General features: G+C 44.1%; 1 protein-coding gene across 2 annotated transcripts in view; it reads right to left on the bottom strand.

Annotated features, from left to right (window-relative positions):
- Positions 1 to 9,689: 9,689 nt before the first annotated feature.
- LIN9 (lin-9 DREAM MuvB core complex component) overlaps positions 9,690 to 14,664 on the bottom strand; it is a 54,465-nt gene continuing 49,490 nt past the window's right edge. For both annotated transcript variants that reach the window (XM_085054670.1, XM_085054671.1), the window contains exons 17-20: positions 14,518 to 14,618; positions 13,262 to 13,336; positions 13,100 to 13,140; positions 9,690 to 11,995 (exon numbers count right to left, since the gene is read on the bottom strand). The gene's annotated coding sequence lies outside the window, so the exon portion shown is untranslated. The remainder of the gene's footprint in view (positions 11,996 to 13,099; positions 13,141 to 13,261; positions 13,337 to 14,517; positions 14,619 to 14,664) is intronic.

Below are 14,664 nucleotides of genomic sequence, written 5' to 3'. Positions count from 1 at the left end.
TTCAGTGAAAGCCTTTTGCTTCAGCTGCAAGGTGCTGACCTCTTGTTGTCTCTCAGAAATTATGCTTCAGGCCTCACACAGGAGAGGAAAGAAATGAGCCAGAGGAAGGAAAAAAGAGTGCAAGACAATTACTTCTCCAAGAGCTATATCTGCAATTAGCTCACTCCCTTGTGACCGTGAAACACTGCTTACAATAATGCTATTATCATGTGCTGTGGAAGGGGAGAGAGTTGCTCCTATGCACAGCTGAGGAGGTTTATTCCTGGCACGCACAATCTTCCTTGCAGGATTTCGAGAGACACAGCATTAGCATGGAGGGCTTTTGGTCACGTTTCTCAGCCAAACCAAGACGCAGGCTGCACGCCTGGGAAGTGGCACATCCCTGCCTGGCGGTTCATGAAGCCAAAGCAAAGGAAGAGAACTGCACACCTCTGCAAGCCTCCTGAAATTCGGGGGTGTGGGAGTCTCACCTGCCCCTCAAAGCTTGCGCCCCCTTCTAGGGTTATCCCCTGCAATATGTCACACTGGCTAGTTTATCTGCCATTCAAAGTGGCTTTGGATCCATCTGTTTATCTCTCAGGAATGTTGAAGAAAACTTATTGTCACACTTACAAAGTGCTTTGAAGCCTTTGGGTGAAAGGGAGAAGAAAAGTAAAGGTTTCAATTAAATTTCTTCATTTCGAGTCGATATTTCTTGAGAGACCAAATGCCACCCAGGTCACTGTTTACTATACATGGGGCAGAATTTGCTTCCGATGATGAGCCATCTAACCTTCAAAAGAAATTTTGGTTGGAGCATTCCAGAGCACATAGTTCTCCTTACTGACTATTTGGTGCTACCTCACAGACTGGTCTTACAGCAGAACAGATAATTCTATCTCCTCATACAAGCCTGCACTCTGCCTTATAAGTCTGTCACTTCAGCTTCATACCTGGCTTCATTTTAATATTTAATAGTTCATTTATAAAGTCATTTGTATTGAAACTTCTGTTTTCAAAGTTTTGGTCTGACACATTTCCTGCTTGGCTTGAGGAGTTTGCACTTCATAAATATTTTCTTATGGCATCAGTTCTACACTTTAATCCATAGTTTCTGCTTTAAGAAACTTTAAATTCTTTATCCTGAAAGTGCATCCTTAGAGTAAGAGAAGCTGAAGTTCTGACTGATCCATATTGATTTTCTGTTTCACTTAAATGGAAGAAAATACTCACTTTCTATATGGTTAAAAATAGAGGTGTTTCTGCTTCATGGTAGGAGACTGACCTGAAACCAGGCAGCCCTCATTGTGTCTGTGTGTTTGGAGGCCAAGTCAAATCCAAGGTGCTGGCGAGCTGAATTTGGGAATAATTACAGAAAATTGATTTATCTCCTGACAGGATATCTCCCATAGTGACTGCTTGGTGTGCTTAGCAAATGTGAGGCACAAAGGTCATTGTGCCAGCTTTGCTCTGCCATGCAAGAGGCTCGTGAGCTGGCACCAGCAGAGCAGCTTCCTCCACAAAGGGCAGCATAAATTCTTGGAGAGATCCCAGCTGGAGAGTCAGAGCAAGATGTGTCTGATAGTGCTGTGTTCAACTGAAGCATGGCTGGTTTGCCTCTGGTCAGAGCCACCAGGAGCACAGAGCTGCCTTCAGTGGCTCTCTGCTTTTCTCATAGCACAGTGGATCTGGAGAGCGTGGAATGGACATGTTCCATCAACACTCCTCTGTTTCATGGTGCTTCCAAGTAGGATTTATAAATATGGAAACTTGCTGTTAACCTGTGCCAGGAAATGCTGTGATGTGCAGCAAGCTAAGTGTCCGATCATGTGTAGTAAGGGGAATAGCTGTGAGATGATATTTTAGGGAAAAAATTGAAATTCAAATCTTGGGAGGAGTCAGGATGTCCTGGTGTGGAAAGCACAGTAACAAATGATTAAATATTTTTCTAGAAGAAAGTTTTGAATTTGGAGTGATGGTTATTTGAGCTGGCATGCAACCAGTATGACTTGCAACACATTCAGTGAATTGCTCATCACTCCTGTAAATGAAGACGTATTTCCCACATGATTATGACAAAGAGTTCCCAATAATTTATGTGTTGGAGAGAACCTCTAGCTTAATTCACAGATAAGATGAAAATGCTAAGTTCAGCCAGTAAATTGTTCATTCATTTCTTGGAACAGCAGCTTCTGTGTGGGAAAAGAAACACAGAAGAAATACAAGTCCCAGAGAGAGAGTCTGGTCCTGTAAGTACAGTGCTCTCCAGTAAGAAATGCAGACCTAGAAAATTTATCGAGAATAAATCAATTATTTAATTCAAGCTGCTAAATGTTTGACAGTTAAAAATACCAACCTACTCATTGAAATTTTACAGTGAAGCATTAAAATGCTCATGAGGCACTAGCCTCATATAAACAAACAGCTCTTCCACGCTTCCTGGTGGGAGAGTGAGGAACCTACCTCTTGCAGGTACCAGAGCACCAGCCCGTCCTCCCAGACAGCCCTGGGTGAAACCCATGTGCTTCCTGTGGCTTTGGCTTTCCTGTGGAGGAGTCCCACTTGTGTGGTGGTGTCTAACAAAGGAAGAGCCCCACGTTGAGAGATGTGGCCTAATGTGGTGTTTGCTGCAGCAACGGCTGCTAAATATTTGATTATCTAAAATGAGCCTCTCTGAGCAGCTGGGTCTGGCACTGTGCTATGGGCTCAGAAATGTAAATCTCTCACTCAGGAAATATTTTTATCAGCTTCTCAGGAATGGTTATGTGCAGTAAAAACAGGTGTGACCGTCATTTCCAGCCCTAGTGCTATGGTACCAGCCCAGAGCTCCCACAGCTGGGAAGGAGTGGAGTGCCTGGAAGGAAAAGCTACATGTATCTCTGGGAGGGTGACCAGGTTAATAGATGAATTAAATTCCCCGAAGTTTGGAAATTGAATTGCTTTTGTGAGTATTAACAGGATTGACCTCTTTCCATAACATGACAGTACTATTCCTCTTCTTACTGTCTTCATTTTCTATTCATGAGAGTTGTACTGGCTGAGTAGAACTAGGACTGGAAGGAAGAAAGTGTTCAAGCTCTTTTAGTTTGATTAGAGGTTTTCTCTTTGTCTGTCTGCGTTTCCTTACAGGATGGAGACAAGCTGTTTGGTTAGGAGCTGATCTGACACTGTAAAACCACCCAGGGAAGCATTGTTACAGTGTAGTGGATTCCCAGCTCTGCTAGAAACATGAAGAAAACCAAATTTGATTTGTGCTTATGTCTGATATAATCTAGACTAGGAGTGTATGTAAATATTTTTGGCTTCCTCTTATAGTTCTTTTGATCACAGTCATTTTACAGAAATTGACCTTTTTTTGGAAGCATGTTGGAAAGTATCTTTTTCTAGGACTTACAGTGAATCATAGAATCATCATTATCATCTGCCACTGTTGCCCATTTTGGTGACCACTCAACCTCATTTACCACCAAACTGCTCTTTTTGTGTCTGCTTGTTGCATTTCCTAAAGTTTAGGAGCTCATGGTGACCCTAATGTACGTGTGACAGACAGCAGATATTCTCAGTAACTCTTTAGATGTTCAGGACATGTTAAAGTCAATGACCACACTCCAATGCCTTGCATTTCTGTAGTAATTTATGGTTCATTCACACCAATTTCTCTAATTTACTATATGAGGTGCAGAATAAGCAAATAGGATGTAGGATCTTGGCAATACCTTTTGAGCCATGTCAGCAAATCCTGCTGGAATCAGGTTTATTGACAGCGTGCTCAAGCGACTTCTGAGGAAACATATCCATGCTAAAGTCCATCCTCACTAAATATTCCCATTTTGAGAGCCAGCAAACATCTCGTAGCATGGATGCAGTTCTACCAGCTGTAGGTGACCATAAAGGAGCAGTTCAGCCTCATAAATGAAGTGATAGCAGCTGCATTATCTCACGCTGATATGATTGCCTCTGCTGCAGTGTAACTGTGTAAACAGGCACTCCCTTCACAGGCACAGGACCTGGGAGAAGCAGAACAGCACCTTTATCTACAAGTCTTTGCCAAACGAGATATGACTGGGAATTTGAGCACTTCCGGAATTTAACCAACTCCTCTAATGAAGTGATTTTACAGAAGAGAGAACAGGGAAATTGATGCAATTAGCAACTGTGTTTTTGGCTATGTGCCCAGAAAAAACTGTGAACCAACAGCCAGATGAATGATTTCTCTCCACGTAAATTCAGAGCACCTATGGATGCTCTCTTAAACACCTCCAGAAAGTGAGTTGTACCTCTGTGGCAGGGTCTGATCCCAACTAACACGTGTCCCCAAAGGAGACAGAGGTGGCACTTGCCTGACCCTGAGCTCTGATACTCCAGACACGTGCTCTTCTGTGGTGTGCTACATACCAGCTTTTTCCATCCTGTGTCCTTTCCTTTTTTGGCTTTATTTTCAAATGAACTGTATCTACCTTTCGGACTCCAAGCTGTCCAGTGGCACAGGAAATGATAGGCAGAGAGGAGATTTCTGTGCAAAACTGCTGCCCTCCTGCCTCTCTTGGTAAGGGTAAGACTATGTGTGCAATACGTGGCGCTACCCATGTCACTCCTGTTCAGCAAACAGAAAGGTAACACACCTTTCAAAAGCATGCATTAAACCTGTTCCTCTTCCTCTGGTTATCAGATGCACTCTTTAATGGAGAACATGCCGCTGGCTCCCATCTGCTCAGCTGTGCCTCACTTTTTTATGTTGTTGTTTGTGGTTATTTCTCCTGCTTTGGGTTAAATTTAGAATGAGGCTTCATGAGATGTCTGCAGCCCTGGCCTGCTCCCAACCAACCACACACCACACACTCCCATCAACATGCTGGTTGCCAGCTAAGCTAGTTGGACCTCTCAGCAATCCTCTTCACCTTTTTAAGCAGCTAGGTTAGTTCTCTGCTGGCTTGGAGAGCAGATCTGGTTCACCAAGGGGTCAGGAAACCACTGGCAGCAGCAAGAGCATGCTGCCAGGAGCAGGGAAGCAAGGATGGGAGCAGGTTGTCCCTTTGGGCACAGCAGTTACAGCCATGAGCTAATGCCAAATAGCAGTGGTTCCACTCCACCACTGCTCCCAGCTGCGTTTCCTGCCCTTTCCCTTGCACTGGATCTAGCAATGGAGTGGCTTCAGGGTGAGTTGATCCAGCTGGCAGATCTGGTTGAAAACTCCTGATTTTTATGGCATGGTTGGTTTGCCCCTGTTGTCAGCCAGATGAACAGAATCACCCTGTGGCTGCACAGCCACTAAAAGCAGTGTAAGGAAAGCAACACAAATGGGAAACAGAGACAGAAACCAGCTTGTACACAGCCCAGCTGCAATACCAAACTGCAACCTAAAGAGCAGCCACACCTATCCAGCCATCCTGCTGTTCCTGTCAGAGTCAGATCACTAGACAGTTTGCTTCCCTACCTGTGCTATTCTGCTCTAATGAACATCTTTTCAGTACAGGAAGTGTATTTTTATCTCCCTTATTTGGTGTGAGTAGAATTGCACTCCAGCAGGCAATTTCAACCTGTTCTGATTTGTGGACTGCTAGTGGAGAGGCTGGCAGGACTAAATCTATTGACTTCCATTCCTTTGTGGCTTTTGTGGACCTTGGAAGTTACTCACAGTGGCAACAACCCATAGAGTGAAATGTACTGCACAGCAGAACTGCTGAGAATCACACAGGACCCACCAGACTAGCAATAGTCCTTTGACATCTTTTTCTCCTCTCATTTCCTTTTATTTCTTATCGAGGATAATAAAATCGCAGATTACAGAGAGTGAGGCTAATGAACAAAAATGGAAACTTTGAGCTAAAACCTTTTCAGTGCAGTTTCCTAATGGTCAGCACAGAACAAATTACTGAGACAGGACTTCCCATTCTCTCTGTGAGTAGGCTGTCCTTACAGGACATAAGCAGTAACATCTTTCTTACAAAAGAGGTACAAGATCCTTTGTTGCAAGGCAGTCGCCAAGCTAAGGCTGTGTAGGGGCTGCACTAGTAACTGTGCCTTCTCTTGGCTTACAGATGCTCCTTTTAGAAAAGCTGTAGCTCCTCTCTCCATCATTGCAGAAGGCTGTATTTTGGTACAAGGGGGTTTCAGTGGCAATACCGGTTTGCAGTGAAATGCAGCCTCCTTCCTTTTATACCTCCTCTCCCTCTCTCTCTCCTGGCTTTACTCCCAGATCTGATTCACAGCCTAGCCCTGTAAACTGAGTCAGTACAATTGTCAGGGTGAAAGGCTGCAAGGAGAGGAGTGGGAATGAGGGAGATGGCAAAAGGAATGGCAGGCAGGATCTGCTTAAGCTGCCAAATCCTTACTTTTCACCAACCTAGAATTGAACACTGTCATGTTTAGTACATCCATAGTCTGGCCCAGCCCCTTCAGCTAAAATTATCTGTAGTTTATTTACACACCTTCTGGTCCCTGTCTTGCTGAGGACTGAGAGGAATTGCTGCTGAAGAGATCATATATTTTTCTCCTAAATACAGGGAGACATGAATCGTTTTCCTTTCACATGCTTTGCTGCAAGATAATGAAAGCTTTGAATGAGGAGGGGAACAACCTATTAACATATAATTTAAAGTAGTCATGAAGTCATCCATTGGGGACCTCATAATGTACCTTGTTAAGTGGGGTCTGGGATGGCTGGCATCGTGTAGGAAAAACAGGGCAAGAGTTCTCAAAGGAAAAACTTAACCAAGGTCATTACATTTCACCAGCTCGATTCCTGAACAATAGTCCCAGGAGAGAAGTATCTGAATGCCTGATTCAGTGGTGATGCTCGTACACAGCAGTCCTAAAGCAGCAGAGGTTAACAACACTTGAAATGCCAGCACTGGTCCCAAAGATAAAACACTATCATGATGAAAGGAGCAATTCTCTGGCGTCCTTCTGCCTGCAGAGTCTATATAAGCTGCGCTGCACTCAAGAAGCCTTAGCAGTGCAATTATGTGAGTTAAGAACCGGGTCTTTTGCTGATAAAAGCCCTCATTTAGGTGTAGCTATACACACATAACGAGGAGAAGAGTGTCTTTAACCTCACTGAAATACAGAAAAAACACATATCTCTAGTATAAACAAGCTGTTAGGATCAAAAGTATGTGAATATCTTGTGCTGTTGATTTTATTACAGGCCTCCACAGAGAGTGCATCATTGTAATTCTTGTGTAGCCTTTATACAACAGCAAAACAATGGTATTTTCCAGCCAGAGAACAGGCTCTAATATTCACAACCTCAACTGACATTTCTTTCCAGATCAAAACCTGGGGAAGTCCCAAGTATCTCATAGGATGGAGTCCCAAGCATCACTGGTGGTGTGCCCATAACCTTTTAGCCATGACAGACAGTTCTTGCAAATCCTTTCTATCCAAAAAGAGGGCAGTAGCAATCTTTGAGGGTTGACCCTTATCACTGTGGTGTGAAATGCCACTTGCAGGTCAGTGGCTACTTGTTCCAACCCCCCTCACTACATTTTAGGTGCAAAAGTGTAATTCTCTCACTGTTGATCACTTTAAGAAAATTATCCAGTCCCCTGGCTTTAAGGAGTGGTCACATCAGGAAGGGACTGGTCCTAATTAGGACTCCCAAATCCCACAGAAATAAGTAAGAGCATCCAATATGACTGGTTTGATAAGAATAATACTTACTTAGAGGCAAGTAATTAAATGCACAACAAAATATCTAACAATTTTGATCTTTCTGTCATCTACAAGACTGGAGAAAAATCCTTCAAGAGGGCTGGAAAGTAATGAAAATCCAAAGAAGAAAATTGTTATAACCACATGTGAAAGAAGCAAGATTTTAGCTTTATGATCACATTCATTGCAAAGGGGTCCAAATTTTCAGTTAATTATATTTTTTGTAAGAGCTTGTTTTCCTGAACTTGTAAAATATATTAGAGGGAAAACATATGGTTTGAAAGAAATTCCTTTTTTTCCCCCATAGTGACACATCACAAGATGTTCCCTTCTAATGTGGTGCAGGAGTTGGTTTGATGAGTCCTTCTGACACCTCAAAGATCTAAGACTACAAAGAAGTAGTGAAAGGATTAAATAAATTACTTGGTCACCATGGAAAATCATAGCCAGGGAGTCAGAACAGTGGAAGCCTGAGGTTTCCATGGCTATTGTACGAGACGGACAGCTTCATCTTGTCACCTGTCTAGAACTGCAGGACTGTTTTTTTCTCTTCTTTAATCAAATGGGCTCGTGGCCAGCAATTTACCAGTCTTACTTCTAGAAGTGTGGAAGCCACTTGGTTGTCACAAATCCTCAGACAAAGGTAGAGAAAAGCTTTGCAAAAAGTTCCAGCTGTCCCTATTAAGAATGGAAGATGCTTAATATCTAAAGAACTGAGATCTTAGTTGTCAAGGGATATAGTAAAATCTTAAATAATCTGCAGACTGTTAGGGGCACTGGTTGGGAAGTTATTGAATGGTCAAGGGTTTCCAGTATCCTGTTTCCTAGGTGCCATTAAAAAACCACAACTCTTAATTCCACAGCAAATTGTCTCCCCCTGTGATACCATTATGTGTACATGGCTGGACATAAAAAATATGCCAGATCTTACCTGACAGCATATTGCTACACGCTGTAGCATGTAAATTAATCCCTGTGTGTTGACACAAGTCACCTTTCCTCAGTGTCACTTTATTTAACAGCCATACAGTGTGTGTTTGCATGTGTATCTGTGGGTAGAAGAAACCACCTCCCCAGGCAGCTCCTTCTCCAGCTCACACTGTGGGCTCACAGCACAGCAAACAGCCAAGAGCCCTGGCAAGGTCGGGGAGCCCGAGGGGGTTTCCAGAGAACTGCCAGGGAGTCAGGGAACGATGGCCACCGGGGCTGCTCCGTGGCTCCCTGCCAAGCTCTCTGTCTGGAGGTTGCTTGCTTTCATTTCTGAGTGCCTCCGACTTCCTGACGGATCAAACATCCCTGCTTGGGAGCTGGGTGCAGCCAGTGCTCAGAAACGCGGCCAAGCCCATCCCATGGCGTGTGCGTTTCCATCCCAATGGCTTTGGCTGACGCCAAATCATTCCTCACGCTGCCTGGCTGTGCTGTCACCTCTGGTAACAGCCGTGTTTGGCAGCCGAGCATTTCCTCACAGACTGGTGAGCTCACGGCTGCTCCAAACCCGTGTCACACAAGTTTGCACGTCCCTTGGAACGGGCTGCTCCCCACCCACACTACAAAGGAATATCTGCACTACAAACCAAATCACCTTGCCTGCAACATTGCAGCCACTTAGCAATGTTTAGTCCTGTCAAGGATGCAGAAAGGAGCTGGAGGCTCCCCACTACAGGCTCTGCCATGCCACAGCTCAGCCCAGCAGGACTTCAAGCAACCACTACAGCAAAATGGGCACTCATGAGATTTTTTCTGAAACTTTCTTTCCATTTTATGTAGCTGTTTCTTCCTGGATTCGTATTGTTTGAGCTGTCTCATTTGGTTTCAGAAAATGGAATTGGATGTGCCGCTGGTAATGCCAGCTCACCAGACAGCAGGCCAGCAATTACAGGGAAGGGGAAAGCACAACCAGGACAGCCAGACTCCCCTTCTTGCTCTGCCACTCACTGACTTTCACATTACTGTGGGCAGGTTACTCAGTCTTCCAATTTTCTAGTAAAGCAGACACATCTCTGGAAGATGTCTCAAAGTCCTCAACAGATGCAAGTCAACAGAGTGAAAAGCGGGGATCGCTCCTGAATGTTTATTGTTCAGATTTCAGAAAAAAACTGGCTTTACTACAACATCCACCATTTCAGGGCTGTCCTTAACAGAGACCCAGCCAAAACCACCTCTCCAGTACTGTGAGGGTATGCAGTGCTAGCACAATTCCACAGTCATTCACTTCTGTTTGTTCACTCTAGATTAATAAATCCCATTTCCTTCCCTGTTTTTATGGGAAATTTTGGCCTGGTCAGCGGTTTTTTAAAAAGTACATATGGCCACCTCCAGTTAAGGATGAAAATATGTTTCATATGTTGGGTAGCATATTGATGGCCTTACTCCATGCAAGAGCCCAGTTTGTAGCTGTATGTGAAAAACACCCAGCAGAGATGCCCAAAGGAAGGTCTGCTGCTCTGTTGTCACTGTGTAGGAATCACTGATAGCATATAGTGAATGTGAGGTAAAAGTCAGTCTGTGTCGCAAATCTGGGTAAAATTACCTTTCTGTTAACAAACTGCACAAAATTACTCAGTTTGTCTAACCTTGAATTCCTTCTGGTTTCTGGGGAGATTATGTCCCAAATTCCTTGAACTACATAATGATTGCTATTGTATTTTATTTTGGTTGTGTGAACATGAAGTAGGGCGGACTTGTAATACACCAGGGACTGCGTAGAGCAGCAGCTGTTACACTTTCAAAGAGCATTACTGAGCTTTTTATAGTTGGCTGCAGTTGACATCACGGCTAAATAGAGTCTTGCTCTAGAATATATTCCACCCAGCCTATGCAACCTGAAATCTATGGATTGCTGGGAGGAGAGAGGGTCACAGAAAGCAATACAATGCCAGCACAGAAGTTAAAGTCTGGGATGTGTTTTCCTCTTCTTCCTGATGCTACTAGAAACACCCTTGAATATTTTTTCCAAGACGACAGAAACCTCTGGAGAAGAATGACAGAGTGAAACCTCTCATCTTGGGATCAGCAACCACATCTGGCCCAGGTCAGCAGTGACCAACAGCTGTAGTACCTCACTGTGGGTAGCTCTCTTAGTGCCTCGAGGATGGCTGTCCAAACCAAAAGAGGCCAAGTGCTTTTACACTGCTATCACTGGTGCCACCAGGATGCTGCTGGAACCTGAGTAAAAGCTACTGTTCAGTAAAAATCATTGGAGAGGAACATCACATATTCCAGCCCCCTTTCTGGACTGGACCAGCAGCTTCCAGACCTTTTGGGAGAGAGCTCTGTACTGTACTCACTATTAAGAAGATGACAAAGCTGAGTTAGTTGAAACAAAGCTGAAGCTTATCCAGGACTCAAGTCTAGCCCCCAAAATGTCTAAATCTACCCTGTGCTTGTGTGTGTCTGAGTATCTCTACTACTCCATAGCTGCACATACTCCATGTGAATGGCCTAGGTTTCCTGGAGTACTTTGACAGCTTTACATGCATTGTAAATACATACATCCTCTCTGCCTCTGTGACTGAGGACTGTTTGGTTTTCACATATGGTTTCTTCTGGGATCCTAAAAGACCTCATGGGGAAATGTCAGCATCTTAGTCTTTGCCTGACTTCTGTTTCATCTTAGAGAGACCTACTGTCCTGGCAAGAAGTCCCTTTAAAGGGCCAAGCCAGGGATGTCTAGCCTACCTTCCCCAGGAAAGACTGCAAAATGTGACGAGACAGTGCATCACCAGTCTGTGAGCCTTCCCTGGGTGTTGGTTAGGTGACCTGCCAAAAACATCACAGGTGAGACTTACTGGTACAAGCCATTTCACAATCTGACGCTGTTTACTGTTTGTAGGGTGTGATGGCACAATTTCTCCTCTGTGCTGCAAAATGTATTATTCTCGTAGCCAAGTGAATCAGCATGCACCCAGCGCAGCAGCCAGGACTGACCAGCACTGCCTTCCCCCTTCCAAAATGTCAAATGAATTTCTGCTTAAGCATATGACACCAGCAACCACAGAATTGTCCCAGCCTCAGGGTTGTTGCTGTCCTCTTTATGCTATGCTCCCCTTCCTATTCATACCAGCGTTCAATGGTCAGCTACCAAACGGCTCAAACTTCACCCAGAGAAAATATTGCCATTATCTAAACTATGGCTATATTGCAAGTGCTCCAAAGAGCACTTCATTACCCTTTTTTTCACAATTCATTATTTTTACATGCCTTCATGGAGAAAACTAGCAACCTGGACCCACAGATCTGGAGAGGATTTCACAGGAGTGGCTCTCCTTTTGTTGTGAAGAAAAAGTAAGTCTTTCCTATTGTGTGATGTGGTCCATGGTTTCTACAGCTCCTGAAAACACTGGCCAGAGTTTGAGAAGTGACCCTGGGAAATGTGGACAAAGAAAGAATTCACTCAGACCTGGAATGAACGACCTGGTCTTTTGCAGTTCTTTGTGCCTATACATTTTACATAGTTTTAAGTAAAATTCCCACCTGAAAACAGCTTTTGCACTTTGGTTAGCCAAAGGAATCTGGTGAAACTGCACTGCTTCATGATTAGATAAAGGTCTGGAGAGCAGGAAACAGGCACCAATCCAACTCTGGTACAGGCATCTTCTAGGAACAACCCTGCACATCTCTGCCAGTGTGCCATGCACTCTCCCTTCAGCAGTGGGGCCACAGGCACATTACAGTGGCATTTGATGTGTGTGTTTGGACAGCCCAGACTCAGTTATATACTGTTAATGGGATCTTGTTGCAGTGGAAAGCTGAAATACAAAGACTTGTTTGGAATAAAGGAGGTCAGGTCGATTGGATGAGGAAAGAGCACAACAGACAGGGATTTGCTTGCTTGGGCACCTGTGTGGCTCTTAGAAAATACCCTTGTCCCTCAAGCAGGAGCCTGCTCCATGCAGCCAGAGGAAAGATCACCATTTGGTCGAAGAGATACAAAATCAAGCTCTGGGGGCAGGTAGGACCAGTTTTTGGTCTGTCAGGAGTTTTAGTGGCTGCAGGTTCCCTGTTTCTCCTGGACTGCTTTGTACATGCCAGGACTGTTGCTGCCTTACTTGATAAAAATACAAAACACAGAGGAAGGAGAGCTTGGCAAAGAGAGATTTATCAAAGGAAACTCCTTATCTTCTCACTTCTGCCCTTATCCTGGCAAAATTTGAGATAAATACAGCCTTTTTGAAATGCCTGAAAACCATGAACACTGCTATGCTGGCACTGACCAAGACACACACAATGCAAAACACCCAGGTGATGCTGTGATTGATGTGATATCCTGCCCAGCTTTGCAGTTTCCAGCCACTGTCATAAAGATTTTGTCTACAGTCATATTTCAGGCACTGTCAGTGAGTGGTAATGAAAGAGGCCTGCAGCAGTGGAACTGCAAATAGAAACCTATGCTACAAAGCTGCTGCATTCTTTTTTGATCACTCAGACCTGCAGCAAACTCTCAGCATCCCTTTAAAACTTCTCTTACCTCAAGTACCTTTGGACAGTCTCCCAGCTGCGCAGATATGACTGCAAAAGAGGGAAAACATGGTCTTGTAAAGATGTGGGGGATAGCTAAGATGGCAGTAGAGAGCTGCTGTGATCACTGCAGCCTGGAGTCACTCTCCATCTTGGATTGCAGTTGTCTCACCTGGAGTAATAAATGTATTTGCTCTTTGGCATGTGTCCAGCAGCACAGAGAACCTTCTGGGGCAGGGAAGAAAAGCTGTCAAGGAGAAAATTCTTAAATCCCCCAAGTAACATGTAAAACAAGCTTGGTCATATGCAAAAGAGAGGGGTAAGAATCAAGGGGACTAAAGGATAGTGGAGAAAGAGAAAAAAGTACCAATAAAAGGGAGGAAGACCTTCTGTCAACAAAGGAGAGGATTAGAATAAGGAGGTGACAAGGGTGCAGCCTTGGCTAACAGAGCCAAAGTCAAATAGAAAAATAACCCTGCCAGAAATAAAAGCAGAGGAGTTGAGCTTGAATAAAAGGGGAAGAAAAACAGCTGTCATGTAAAATGGGTGTGAGAGAATGAGGCATTTGGAAGGTCTGGGCAGGAGCTGCCTGAGCAGGGCAGCCCAGTGGAGCATTGATGTGGGGGAAATGCCTCAGAGAGCACCTTTGCCAGAGGAGTGAGCCAACATGCAGGACACTATCAGACAACTTATCTGGGATGGCTGAGGCAGGAGGACAGGACAGTGGGGGAGGAGGATGGAGACACTTTTCAATGCAAATGTGTGGAGCTTCTGTGTGAGTCAAACACCACAAAACTGTGTTGTGGGCTTAAAAAAGTCAGGATAACCCACAGAAATAATGCCTGCCCAGTGTGTTGCATGGCACTTTTCTTTAGTGTGATTTTAAATAGCAAAGAAATATGAGTCAATTCAGGCAGAGAAGAGAATGACTTCATCAAATGGCATAGTAACCACTGCACTCCCCAGCTATGATCATGTGGAACTGCTGATTTAATGATCAACTGCAGAACCTCAGCTCAGGTGAAACTTCCCACGTTCCATCCACATGTTAAACCTGAAAATCTTCCAAACTGCACAGAGGCTTGAAAATCTTTGAAATTAAAGAGCCCAGAAAAAAATGCAAGAGTAAACCAAAATGGTTTTGTTGTAAATGTCATGATACGTGAGACTAAAAGTCCCTCATCTCCAGAACTAATCAGAAAAGAGGGTGGGAAACATTTAGAATGAATGATTAGGCTGAAGCTAGAGCACTGACCTTGGCATATGCCTGAGAAGCAGCAGGGAAGCACAGGGAAGCCAGATGAAGTATTCTCCAGCCAGTACCACTCAGAGAGGGAAGACTTGGTGGATTTTAATAGCACCAGGGCAGCCAAGGGCAGAGAAAGATAGTGGGCTTGTGTTCATATTGTAACAGGCATCCAACCATACCAAGAAAGTTCAGGTTCTATGTATTGTCTTCTGGTTTTGAAGCATTGGAGCAAAACTTGCTTCACATTTGAGTCCTTTTCTCAATAACCAGGAGACACAACCTGTAACAAACAAAAAGAGTAATATTTACATAAAAATCCAATAATT

This window comes from Lichenostomus cassidix, chromosome 3, assembly GCF_008360975.1.
Source record: "Lichenostomus cassidix isolate B80296 chromosome 3, HeHo_3.0, whole genome shotgun sequence".
Classification (NCBI taxonomy): Eukaryota; Metazoa; Chordata; class Aves; order Passeriformes; family Meliphagidae; genus Lichenostomus; species Lichenostomus cassidix.
This window is presented reverse-complemented; position numbering and strand designations above follow the sequence as displayed.